Below are 12,794 nucleotides of genomic sequence, written 5' to 3' on the forward strand. Positions count from 1 at the left end.
TGTTGTCAAGAGATTAGGTTCTCTTTGCCCACTAAAGAATTAAGAGGAAGGAAGAAGTTGAAAGATAAAGAAGATCAATGTTCATTCAAAAGCAGAAGTAAAGAGGCATCAAGAATCAGACTCCTCACATGAGGAGGGGTTTCCACATATACTGTTCAACTACCCTTGTGGGAGCTGGGCATTTTCTTGACTGAGGGGAAGCCCAAGGACCCAGAATCTACTGTGGGTTGGTCAGCTTTCAGAAAGACAAAGGCATAACTGGTTCATAATGCATTCAGCGCTGCACATGTTATAGGCCAACAGGTCAGATGAGCTCAAAGGTGAGAAACTGTGTCCTTTGTTTTCAGAGGAGAACAAATCAGTGAGCTTGTCTCTCCACCATCTTTGTTTACCATGATGGAACACTTCATAAAGTGAATATCAAAGAGCCTTTGCCCTATTTGCCTACCTAGATAAGGAAACGATCTGTCTTCTACAGACTTTCAGCTCATTTATCATAATTATGAAACTGGCAGCGACGGTAGCAACCAGGAGCAAAGTAACTCCATTGTTTAGGTAACTAGTTAGGGCACAGACCCAGGAAGTACATAATGGCTACATGCCTAGTGGACCAGTATCCCACACTGAGGACACAGTTTATAAGGAACTCTGGACATCAGTGATAAGCCCAAAGAAGGAACTAAGCACTCATGAGCGAAAATCCAAATAGGTCCCCGCTTACCAAGATGTTCTCTGACCCTCTGACTTTGTTCTTTTTAACTTACTGGATCTTCCTCCTCTTTGGAACCTTTAGCAGACATTTTTCTTTGGTCTTTTTCTCAGTTTGTGGTCTTTTTCTCAGTTTGCAATCTTCCACCAGATCCCCTGACCAAATAGAATCTCCCATGTATCCTCAAGTATTCCAACCAGGCTCCCCTCAACTCAATGCAATCAGGCTCATTCTTTTACATATGTGTTTTGTTTTATTTTTTATTTTTTTACTTTTAAGTACAAAGTTATGTGGATACATCATATGTTAATACCATCATTTTCCTCCTCCTTGCACCTATTCCACTGAGGGCCCTCCTCCGTGGGATTGCTGGTATTCTCCTTAGGTTTGTAGGTTATGAGATGTGAGGGCATCAGTCAGTCATTGCAAGGGGTAGAGGAAGTGCCAATGGACATTTTCTCCCACTCTGTGGCTCTTATAATCTTTTCACCCTCGTCCACAAAATTCCCTGAGCCTTGGTGAATGTGTTTTAAGTCTACTTTAGTGCTGAGCTCTCAGCAGGGCTCTGGATTTATGCTTTGGTATGTTTTAAGTATCCTCTGTGTCTGTCTCCATGACTCTAGCACTGGTTGACAGGCTTGGTATTTAAGCAACATGCTTGCTTATATTGCCAATTCCTCTGGAGTTCACCTGAGCCCCAGCTGATGTACCAGGGGGGTAGTTTATGCAAACTGACTATGGTCAGCATATGTTCGATGGGATAAGCATTATTAATTAAGAGAGCTTTTGTAGGTATATCCTCTCTTTTGGCAAAAGACTAGTGGGAGCTTCTTGTTGGAGTCTGAGTGGATCCCTTAGCCAATAAGAGAGCCACTGGTTATCCACCTAAGATAGGTACCACTACTGCACAGGCCTGTCCATCAATTCAGGATGGTTTCTTTTGTATAATAGTGTCCCATGTTAGCACACAAAGTTTTTGGCCAATTTCCCTAAGAGGCTCATGTAGTGCTTTCTAGTATTATATGGGCAGATCATCTGCAAATCAGCTTCTTTCCAGATTCCAGCCAGATCTCTAGATCTTCTGTCTCAGCAGCATATGGTGTCTATAGCAATACAGTCTTACCTTTTAACTCATACAGGTAATCAATGCTTTGACAGAAATCTGTCATGTTTTGGGGACCTCGTAGGTCTCTCTGATCAACAGCTCAATGTGGATTTCAACTGACTTCTGGTACTGGAAGTTATAAGCCAGAGCCACATGTTTTAGGGATAAGCTTCATCTCATATTCTCAAGGGCCCTGATTACCTGACAATCCCTGCATACTTCAGTGGATGGTTATATCATTTAGTCTGCTATGCAGGAGAAAGGTTTCTATGGAAAAAAAATCATTTTGGATATAATTTTGTGTGTATTTTCCCTGCCCTACCATTCCATTTCCTGACAAACTTCTATCTCTGTTTTCTGACCTTTGAGTTTCCTGTCAGTTATGCCTACAACTCAAGGTGTTCCATGTGGGAACCACAGATTAGGGAGAACATTCAGTGTTTGTCTCTCTATGCTTGTGTGAGTTCATTTAGCCTAATCTGTTCCAAGTCCACTCCTACAGGTTTCATTGGATCATCTTTCCTTACTGCTGAGTAGAATTCCAGTGTGTATATGTACCACATCTTTACTATCCAATCATTAAATGATGTACATCTGTGTTGACACCAGTTTCTTGCTATTATGAATTGATCAGCTATAAGCATGGTTGAGCAAATATTTCTCCAGTGGAGACTGGAGCCTTTAGGGTAGGTGTATGCATCTGGAGTTGGTTTATACTGACTTGGAAGCCCTCACATGCCCATTCTCTCTATCTTCCTTTTTCTTTCCCTTTCACTCTCAAAACAAATAAATAGACCACTTTAAAAAATTATTTGGGGCTGGAGACATTGCTCAGTGATTAATACGCTAGCCTGTAAAATGTAACTTGAGTTTCATTTCTCAGTAACTAAGCCAGGTGCAAAAGTGATGCATGTATGTGGAGTTCATTTTTTAGTGGCTGGAGGCTCTGGTTCATTTATTGTCTCTCTGCCATTCTGGTTGCAAACAAATACATTGAAAAGGAAATCATCCATCTCTTTTGCCTCTGTTCATACATTGGAAGAGCTTGAAGAAAAGTCCAGACCTTTGCTTTCTTGTCTATCTGTTGGTTCACATTCCCATAGGCATCCATTTCCCACATGAGGGAGCACCACCCTTTGACAGATGCTGTTTTCAGTTAGGTATGCTCTTTTGCTGCATTGTTTTGTTAAATATCAAAAGTATTTCCACCTAATTTGCAAAAGCTAAAGAAAGCTTTCCTTTATTACATTTCTTTGAAGTCAGTTAGAGTTGTGCAAGAAAAGTGGGCAGGGGGAGAAAAACGCAGTCTCAGTAGTTTAGTAATGAGATATGCATAGTTGTACAAAAGAGATCTCATTTGGCACATTCATAAATGAAAATTCTTTCTGGACTTGCTCCAAATATTGTCTTAAGTGGGATTTCATTTTATTTAAATTTTAATGAAAAATATAATTTTGTATATCTAGTGGATAGTGTATGAAAAATTTAAAGCCCCAAGAAACACTTAAAATGATAAAATATCTTTAATCTTGGTAAACATGTAAAGTTAAGGTAAATTCACAAACTTGTTAGGAATGTGAAAGTTGCTGTCTGGGCAGCAGGTGAGCAACCAGTATGTCATTAATCAGCCAGTCCATGCAGCATTAATTTTTTTGGGGGGTGGGTCTCTCAACTTCTAGCAACATACTTTCAGAATATAATTTCCAAAAGAACAAAATGTAAATAAACATTGTAGCTTGGATCTCAAATACGAGGAATACAGATTTTAAGTTTATATGATAATATATAACTATGAAGATTTTTCTTTAAAGATAAATATCATTGGTAGTGGATTTTCTGTTACTTTTTATATTTATATATCTACTCATTTATTTATTGATTGATTGAATGATTGTTATGATGTATTAACCTGTAGCCCAGGCTGAGGGATTCTTGGACGACACAAAATCTTGGGGAAGAAACCAGTTTAAAAGATAGATAGGAGATTCTACAAAGAGCTACCTGACAAGGGGAAGCTATGCCTCAGAGATTTTCAATACTTCAAATGACTATTCTGCTTTCATAGAATAGAAAATTTTCAACTTAATGATATAGAAATGGTAAAAAAAATCATTTCAATTTTCTAAAGTGTTGTTTAAGAAAATGTTACCAGGGAGAAACTGAAACTTCCATTCTTTCTTCATTAAGATTGATAGCTCAAATTTAGAATGGACTTATGCATGAACACCCAAGCCTCAAAATTAAATGAAATCTGATCCTAGATGATTAAACTTCTTGCAGCTGAATCAGGAAACAAGCTGTCAACTGATTTATAATAGACACTTCCCATTCCAGGCGAAGCAAGACACCAAAGTATTATCAAAGTCAGATGACTAGGAAGTTCACAATAAAATCAAATAATAATGAGAAATAAAGTTATATTTGGAGGACTTGTAGGCTCAAACAACAGAATAAATAATGGAAATATATTTGGGATGCTGTAATGCCACTACTTGAAATGTTAAATCAATATGAACAACAGTGTCAAAAATGAAGAGCTAGAATTAGAGATGCATCAGTAGGTAAAGTGCTTACTGTGTGAGCATGAAGGACTGAGTTCAAGATCCCAGCATCCATGTAAAATGCAAGGTGTGATGATGGTTGTACACAGTTCTAATCTCAGCACTTAAAAGGCAGAAACAAGAGGATTTCCAGAGCTTCCTGGCTATCAAGTTTAGCCAGGACTGTGATATTGGGTTCAAAGAGATATCCTGTCTCAAAGAGTAAGGTGCAGGTTAATTAAGATACTTAGTGTCAATCTCTGGACTTTTTATGTCCACATGTGCATGAGCACCTGCTGGTGCTTGTACACCACATTCATACAGGGACAAGCATCTGCACACTTGTGTGTCTCTCACGCACATACATATATAATTTTAAAAGCTGAAAGGAAAATGAGTCAATTGAAACCCTTACAAAGGGAAAATTTAAAAATTGAATGTATTAGATTTACTTTAGTTGGCAGGAATCAGGAAGGAAGAAATTGGCAAGGCCAGATGCAACCAAGGAAAACAAAATACAATAAACCCAGACCAGGAGCACCATTGACAAAACTAAAATATCAGGTTTCATTTTCTTTTCTCACATGTAAAGAGCTCAGAAATTACCACTCTTCCCAGCAAAATTAGAGAAATTAAAACTAGCTAAACAGATGGAAAATCAAGAACTCTTCTGAGATCCACCAAGAAATTGAGATCACAGAGCAAAAGTTTTACAATCTAGAAAAACAGGCAGGCAGATAAAATGGATACAATTTGTCAGAAGCATGGAGACCCTAAAGGCCTCAGAGATTGATATTGAGCAGGAAGTAGTTTAAGGTATAAAATTGTGCTATTGGTAGTAAGTCTTAAAGGACCACATCACTAACCAATTGTTTCCTCTTCTATGCATACCAGCCCTCAGAGATAAATGCTGAGAATGATATTGGTTTGAATATAAAATGTTCCTCATGGACTCATGTGCTTGGACACTTGTTTCCTAGCTGGTGGTTTTGTTTGATAAGGTTTTAGGACCTTGCTAGAGGATGTATATTGCTATGGGAGGGGAAAATATAAACAGCCTTGAGGTTTTATTGCCCTTCTTCTTCCTCTTCCTCTTCAACATCTTTATACTTCACTTCCTAACCATGCTGCAATGTAACCATCTCCTTCATGCCCCATCCACAATGCCTTCACCAGCATGAAGGAATGGAATGTATTTTATGTAACTGTAAGCCAAAACAAGCCTTCCTTCCTTGTTTCTGGTAAAGTATTTGGTCATGGCAACAAGAAAGTAACTAATACAGGCTCCTGCTTCCAGCAGCAAGAGTTGAAAGGTAATTTCTTTGAAATACATTCTTAACAGAGCTCTTTTTGTTGGAGCCTGCTTACTGAGAAAACTACTTTACTAGAGCCCACATCAGAGTTTAACTGATGCCAAGGGTGGCAAGTACTACATCTTGCTCCTGCATGCCTTCTGTGTGCAGGCAAGGTAATATCCACCTCTGATCATCCCAGCCTGTGTCATCTGAAGAAGTTTGGAAAACAAAGGATCATTACCCCTATGGGGTTCAGTAGGTCCATGGCCAGGCCATCTCCATGATTTCAGATATTTAGCTCCCCAAACTATAAGACAGCAAGCTTTCAATATTTATTTTTGAATGAGATTCAGCAGGATTATCATTGTGATTTCAGACTTTTATTCCCCAGAAGTATGAGATAGGAAGATTTCAGTTTTGTTTCCCCATGTGGGTTCACTGGGACCACAGCCAGCCCAGTACTACGTTTCAGACTTCTGGCTCCAGAACTGTGAGACAGTATGATTCCTTCATACAAAGTCTCTGAGTTTGTGATAGTATATTATACTACAAAGAAATCAAATACATTGTATGCTTAAGCAAGCCTGTCTCTAAGTATACACAATAATGAGCTGACTACATAGTTCCACACAATCTATATGTGAACACTTATTTCAACCCTATTAATGATTACTGAAAATCTGTTAACAAACACGCCTTTCAATATGTGAGTGGCTGTGGTATATGTATATAGTGGACTATGCAACTATGCAGGACATTATATTTATTTATTTAACTTTATATTGACAACATCCATACATGTAGATGATATACCATGAATAATTCCCTCCTTAACTTTTCGCCTCTCCTATCTCATTTCCACTGAATTCCTTCTTTCTAAATAGCCCCTGTTTTATTGTGATGCCATCATTTTAATCCCTCCTATTATGCAGTCTTATGTATGTAGCTTTAGCCACAATAAGATCATGAATATCATGGTCTCTTTGTATCTGGAAGACAGTGTTGCAAACCACTCCTCTCCTTCCTTTGGCTCTTACATTCTTATAGTCACCTCTTCTGTAATGGCTCCTGAATTTTTGCAGGAATGACAGAGATGTCTCACTGCTGAGTACTCCACTATCACCACTTCTCAGCACTTTAGTGCATTTTGACTCACACCAGTGGTCACCGCTGTCTGAACAAAAGAAATGTCTCTAACCAAAACTGAGAGTAGTTTTAAAATGTGGACAAACCATAAGTATTTACACTTTTGATTGGGTTTTTAGTACAAGGAAAAAAAAATGTCCCTCAAATTCAGTCAAAAGATCAGTTGGTTTACCCCATAGCAGACATGCCACCATTGTACCAGGTGTCACATTTTGCCTGGCTGGCAAGCCTTGAAACTGAAAGGGTCCACTTCCTGTTAATCTCACTGATGCTTTTCTCTCCTAACATGCTGCATTGCTCTTTCTAGCATCATGGCAGCTAGTCAATGGGCAGGAAGTTTCAAGCTCAGCTCAAGCTTGATTTTTCAGTATCTTATGCAAAACATTTTATTTGAAAATTCTGTAGACACCTGCACTGGCATCTTACTGTTTGCTCAATCCCAGCTGCATTTAACCCAAAGCACAGGAAGAAACATTCCTGTAGTTTATGTGTTGTCTCATGGATAGTGCCATATCATACGAGCAACTTCCATGCCTACTAGCTATATGCTCCACATCAGAAACAGGCCCCAGTTTCCTGTATATACCGACAGAGGACAAGACCCTCAGCTTGGGTAAAATGCGTAAGACACTGACTTGTTTGCTTTGAAGTAATGGACTTGCATAGGATAAACAGAAAGTGACTATGATGAGCCTTCTTCACAGCTGTGCTTGCATATGGCTGGGCAGCACACATTTAAAAGGCCTTAATTTTTGTGCAGAATAAGAAATTAATTGTTCTGATGACATGAGAGCATCCTGGAGGCACCCCTTCCCTGATGAAGGAGCCATCACCTGCGTACTGCAAAACTCCATTGCCAGGGCTCACTACACAATCAGCTCTGCCCTGAAACAAGTCACTCTTTTCAATGGTTTGCTTAGATTCTAGTGTATTTTACCTCAATTTGGCTACTTGAAATAAATATATGTCCCCAAAATTTATGTTCTGAAGTACTGTGACTTTATGAGTCTGGGGAGGAAAATAAAATAATGGGAAGAGAAAGAAAGCCTTTATAGTCCAGTGAGCTAGCTCCTTGTCTCACTGCGGATATGTCTGTATGAGGTGGAACGTGCTTCTCTGCAGAGCCCTATGGTAGTCCGCATCTGAAGTTCTTAGGAAAAAGACATTAGCATCCAGAGTCCAGTTTGCCAATAAGTGCAAAGAGCTGGAACTAACAGAGGCCACCTGGAACATGTTTATCCAGCGCCTTAACTTCAGCAGCATGGAGAAAATTCAGCAACTTGCCTCACATCAGGAAGACCCAGACTGACCTAGCTTTCATATGGACAGTAGTACAATGTCCATTCAGAGCATTGTAAAATGCACAGGGATGGGAAGAAGGCTCAGTCAGTAACATGCTTGCCTCCCAAGGCTGAGAACATAAGCTTTGCCTCAGCAGCTACACAAATGCTGGCCATGGCTGTGGAGAAAGAAGTTTTCTGGGGCTTTTGGGCTTTCCAGTATAGCTGAATCATTTTACTCTAAGTTCTGTAGGAGAGATCATCTCATAAAATAAAGTAGGGAGTAATGAGTGAAGACATCTGAGGTCCATGACTGTCCTCAGCAATACACATGTTCCCTCACACACGTGCATACACACACCCACACATACTCATTCCTACAAAAATATATTCCAAAAGCTGGGTGACTTACTTAGGAATTTTTTCTCTCCACTTCTGGAGGATGCAAGGAGTTTCAGTGTGTGTTGAGGTACACTTTCTAAGTAAAGAAACAATGGCCTTCTTGCTATGTTCTCCCCTGGTAGACAGGGTATGGTGTGGTCTCATCCAAAAAGCGACTGTCCAAATTGCTTAGAGTTTTTTCCTCATCACCGAATAGTGAATTAGGATTTCAATTTATAAATGGAAAGGACTCAAACATCGACACTTCCTTCACAGTATATCAACTGATCCCCACTCCAGGTTCGTGTGCCCCTCCCTGCACAAAATATGCACTGCGTTGAGATTCGTTTTTCATGAGAACTTTCTGTGTCTCATTGTCCAACTGTCCTCTTCTAGCACGCTCTTGTGACTGATTCTATGTGAGGCAGAGGAAAGTGTTTCACTTTCTCTTGGTGGTTCTGTGAGGACTGCCTGGCCACATCTAAGGATCTGGAGCCCTTGCGCAGTAATGGCCCACTGTCAACTCTGCAATCTGCAGCAGTCAGGGAATGTAGTAGAATCTTTAAAAATAATGTTGAAACATGAGGTCCTGAAGGTCTCTTTTAGATAAAAATATCACTATTATCATAAATGTAGTATTTTCTTTATTATTTGATTTACCTTGTTTCAAAGATACTTATGATTGGGGCTGGAGAGATGGCTTAGCAGTTAAGTGCTTGCCTGAAGCCTAAGGATCCTGGTTTGAGGCTCGATTCCCCAGGACCCATGTTAGCCAGATGCACAAGTGGGTGCACGTGTCTGGAGTTTGATTGCACTGGCTGGAGGCCCTGGCACACCCATTCTCTCTCTTTTTCCTCTGCCTGTCACTCTCAAATAAATAAATAAGAAAAATATTTTTAAAAAATACTTATGATTTTAAATATTTAGAGCAATTCTTTGTCTGTCAACACCTATGATTCTAGTTAGTGAAGGTAACTCCATTAAAACTGAAATAAGAGCTTATACCTATGTTCATATCATGTCAAATTAATTATTAGTATTGGAAAATTAATTGAAATAAAGAAGAGTTGGTACATCTCAGTACTTTTATTTTATTGGGGAATTATAACATAATAAGCATGAAATTTAAAAAGGAAAATTCATTAATAGATATTTTTCATGAAAGCCTTACTAGTACATGACCAACCTATATCTTAAAATTATAATAATGATGACAATCTATGCCCAAAAGATTTCTGGTATGTGGTCAGAAGATGTGTTTTACCACCTCATCCTCTGTTACGGGAGGTAAAGAGGAGTAAATAGCTTGGAAGAGTGGATGTGAATGTGTGCTTGTGGCTACAAGCTGTGATGCAGAAGTCAGCAGGAGACAATTTGAGGAGAATCTTCAGGTTAGGATTAAAACATCTATTAAAACAAATGTAAATAAAATGATTGCATAAATTAAAACACAAAATACATTTCAATCTTAGGCATTGATTATACAAATATTTAAAGGAAAAAAAACCACTTAATTAAAAAGATTTCATAGAAATTCACACATTACTAACTATATACAAACACATTTACATCTGTGAAACAAAATGGATAATATCATTCCTTGTCTTTCTCTCAAATAAACTGTTTTTTTTTCTATAAATATTTTGAGTGAATGCAAATAAGTGGCACCTCTCTCCACTTATGAATTTTAGTATGCATAAAAGGAAGAAAATTAACTTTTACAGAGTGAACACTAATATTTCTGTTGCAATCGTCATTTCAGTTGGTGGGTTACAGTCTGCTCAGCCAGTCTTTTCTGGAATCACAAGACCACCTAACCAGCTGCATTCTTCATATTTAAATTAGCTGGCAGTTGTAAGTTTTAAATAAGCATTACTGAGTAGCAAAAATTATTTCACTGTTTCCAAAGTGAATAATAAAAACCTAGGAATCTGGCTTTTCCCTGGGGCTCCTGGCTTTGGCATGCACTGTCTGTGAGGAGGAACAGAAGCAGCCGTGTTTGTGGATATGCCTCCCCATAGTCTCCTTGATTTTCTTGGATAGCAGCTGCTCAAAGCAAAGGTTAGGTTTTTTTTTGTTATAAATGCAATTCTCAACCAGAAACAGATCATCTACCTTAAAGGGGCATTTTAATATTCAAGGAGACTATATATATATATATATATATATATATATATATATTAGAGAGAGAGAAAGAGAGAGAGAGAGAGGGAGAGAATGGGCGCTACAGGGCCTCTAGCCACTGCAAACGAACTCCAGACGTATATGCCACCATGTGCATCTAGCTTACGTGGGACCTGGATTCTTAGGATTTGCATTCATGTGCCTTAACCACTAAGCCATCTCTCCAGCCCTCAGGGGTATATTTTTATTTCACCCAATAAATGAGAAATACTACTTGAATTCAGTATGTATGAGAAGAGCAGCTAAATGCACAGACAATAACTATCCCCTCCAGAGTCCTGGTGCTGTGTCTTTATAAAAGTCCCCAGGAGGAAATTCTATACAGAAGTACCACCATGCATCAGAACCCTCTGTCATTAAGGGACCATGATGTCCTTCTCCTCATAGGCTCTGGTTTCTGGCATGTAGTAGATACTCAGTGCATGCTTGGAGATGGACAAGGACCATAATGACTTCTAGGCTATTTCCCTATTTCCTTGAGTGCCTTCATGGTGTTCTAAATGTGCATATACTATGTAATATGAAAACTCAGGTATTTGACCTTAAATTTAGTTCACTTTTGATGATATGAGGAGGAGTGGCCTCAAACTCACAGCAATCCTCCTACCTCTGCCTCCCGAGTGCTGGGATTAAAGGCGTGTGCCACCACGCCTGGTCCTTATTTTTATTTTAGAGAGAATTTAATAGGTATAAGCCCTCTTGTAGCCCATGATTGGTAGTAGCTTGGTATTGGAGAGTTGGGCTCATTTTTGGATATGGTTCTGACTTATTTCCCAGCTCCAGCTATGGGTTCTGTTCCACTGAGGGGGTCAGTTAGCCAAATCAATAGCAGTTGGTTTCCCACCATGTCTGTGCACCACTATTGGACGTGTGTGAGCAACATGACAGGTTATTTGCTTCTAAGTAGGTTAGACCATGAGTTGCTTGGGCAGATATTGATCATTTTCCCCCAGTCGCCCATGTAGCACTTTCTGGTACTAGATGTTCTGAGTGTCTGGGGACTGACTCTCTTCCAGCTTCCAGCCATGTCATTCCATTTTATGTGTCAACTGCATATGGTGTCTTCAGCAGTAGGTTCTTACCACTCACCTTTGGTGGGTCATCAAGTACTCTGTCAGAAATCTATCATTCCTTAGGAAACATTTATTGAGCACTAATGTGAGACTGATCTTTCCCAAGTAGTGAGGGAATCAATGGTCAAGCAGACTCCATGTGAGCTTAGATTTGCTGCACATTTGATTCCTGAGAACAGGAAGAGTCAAATATTATTTCACATCACAATCATCCCTAATTGCCTAGGCTTTATTTATGTCTTTCCTATGCATTTGTCTCGAAGCTTAAGCACCTTTCTGTCCCAGAATCTTACCTTGACCAGTTTTTAAAAGAGCTTAATCCTTTCTACATTTGCTAAAGTTCTGATTATCATATTGTGTGCCAATGTCCAGTGATTCATAATACTGGAGGAATCATGATATTTTTCACTTTTCATGCACAAGGTGGGGAAAGTTAGGTCCCATCTTGTGTAATTGATGCTACTACCCTAGAGAAACATCACACTTGTGCAGTTGATAAATGCATCCAGTTAATATGCTAAATGAACTGGACTTTTGAATAGTCTTTCTCAAACTTTCCCTAGTTGTGAAAGGAGTATGTGTATCAACTTGTGATTCAATAAACAAACTTCATAGTTGATTTAAACCTCTGTTTCCCAGCCACCTTTTTAATATAACTTTTAGAACCTTGGCCTGATATGGAGACAGACTTAATGGTGGAAAATGATTCTGACCTTGTTATCCTTGTGATAATAAATCTTTCATTTAATCAATGAGCTTCTTGTTCTTATATGAACGAAATAAGAATAATTGTTTGGCAATTAGTTTATGCTTGAAGGTTCTCTCTGGGTAGTAGTGAAGCTGAGACGTTATGGAAAACATAAGCTTGTATATTCATCTTTGATCAGGCAATTACCTTTTAAGACTAAGTTTCCCATAGGAAAACTACGAGATTATTTGAGACTACAATATGTAAAATTATAAATATTTGGCCCTGTATTTGTGAGACATTGTAGTTTGTTTCATGGGATAACTTTTTAGGAATCAGATATCTTTCCATGGGGCTGGAGAGATGGATTAGTGGTAAAGGCACTTGTCTGTG

Source organism: Jaculus jaculus, chromosome 5, assembly GCF_020740685.1.
Source record: "Jaculus jaculus isolate mJacJac1 chromosome 5, mJacJac1.mat.Y.cur, whole genome shotgun sequence".
In the NCBI taxonomy this organism is placed as follows: domain Eukaryota; kingdom Metazoa; phylum Chordata; class Mammalia; order Rodentia; family Dipodidae; genus Jaculus; species Jaculus jaculus.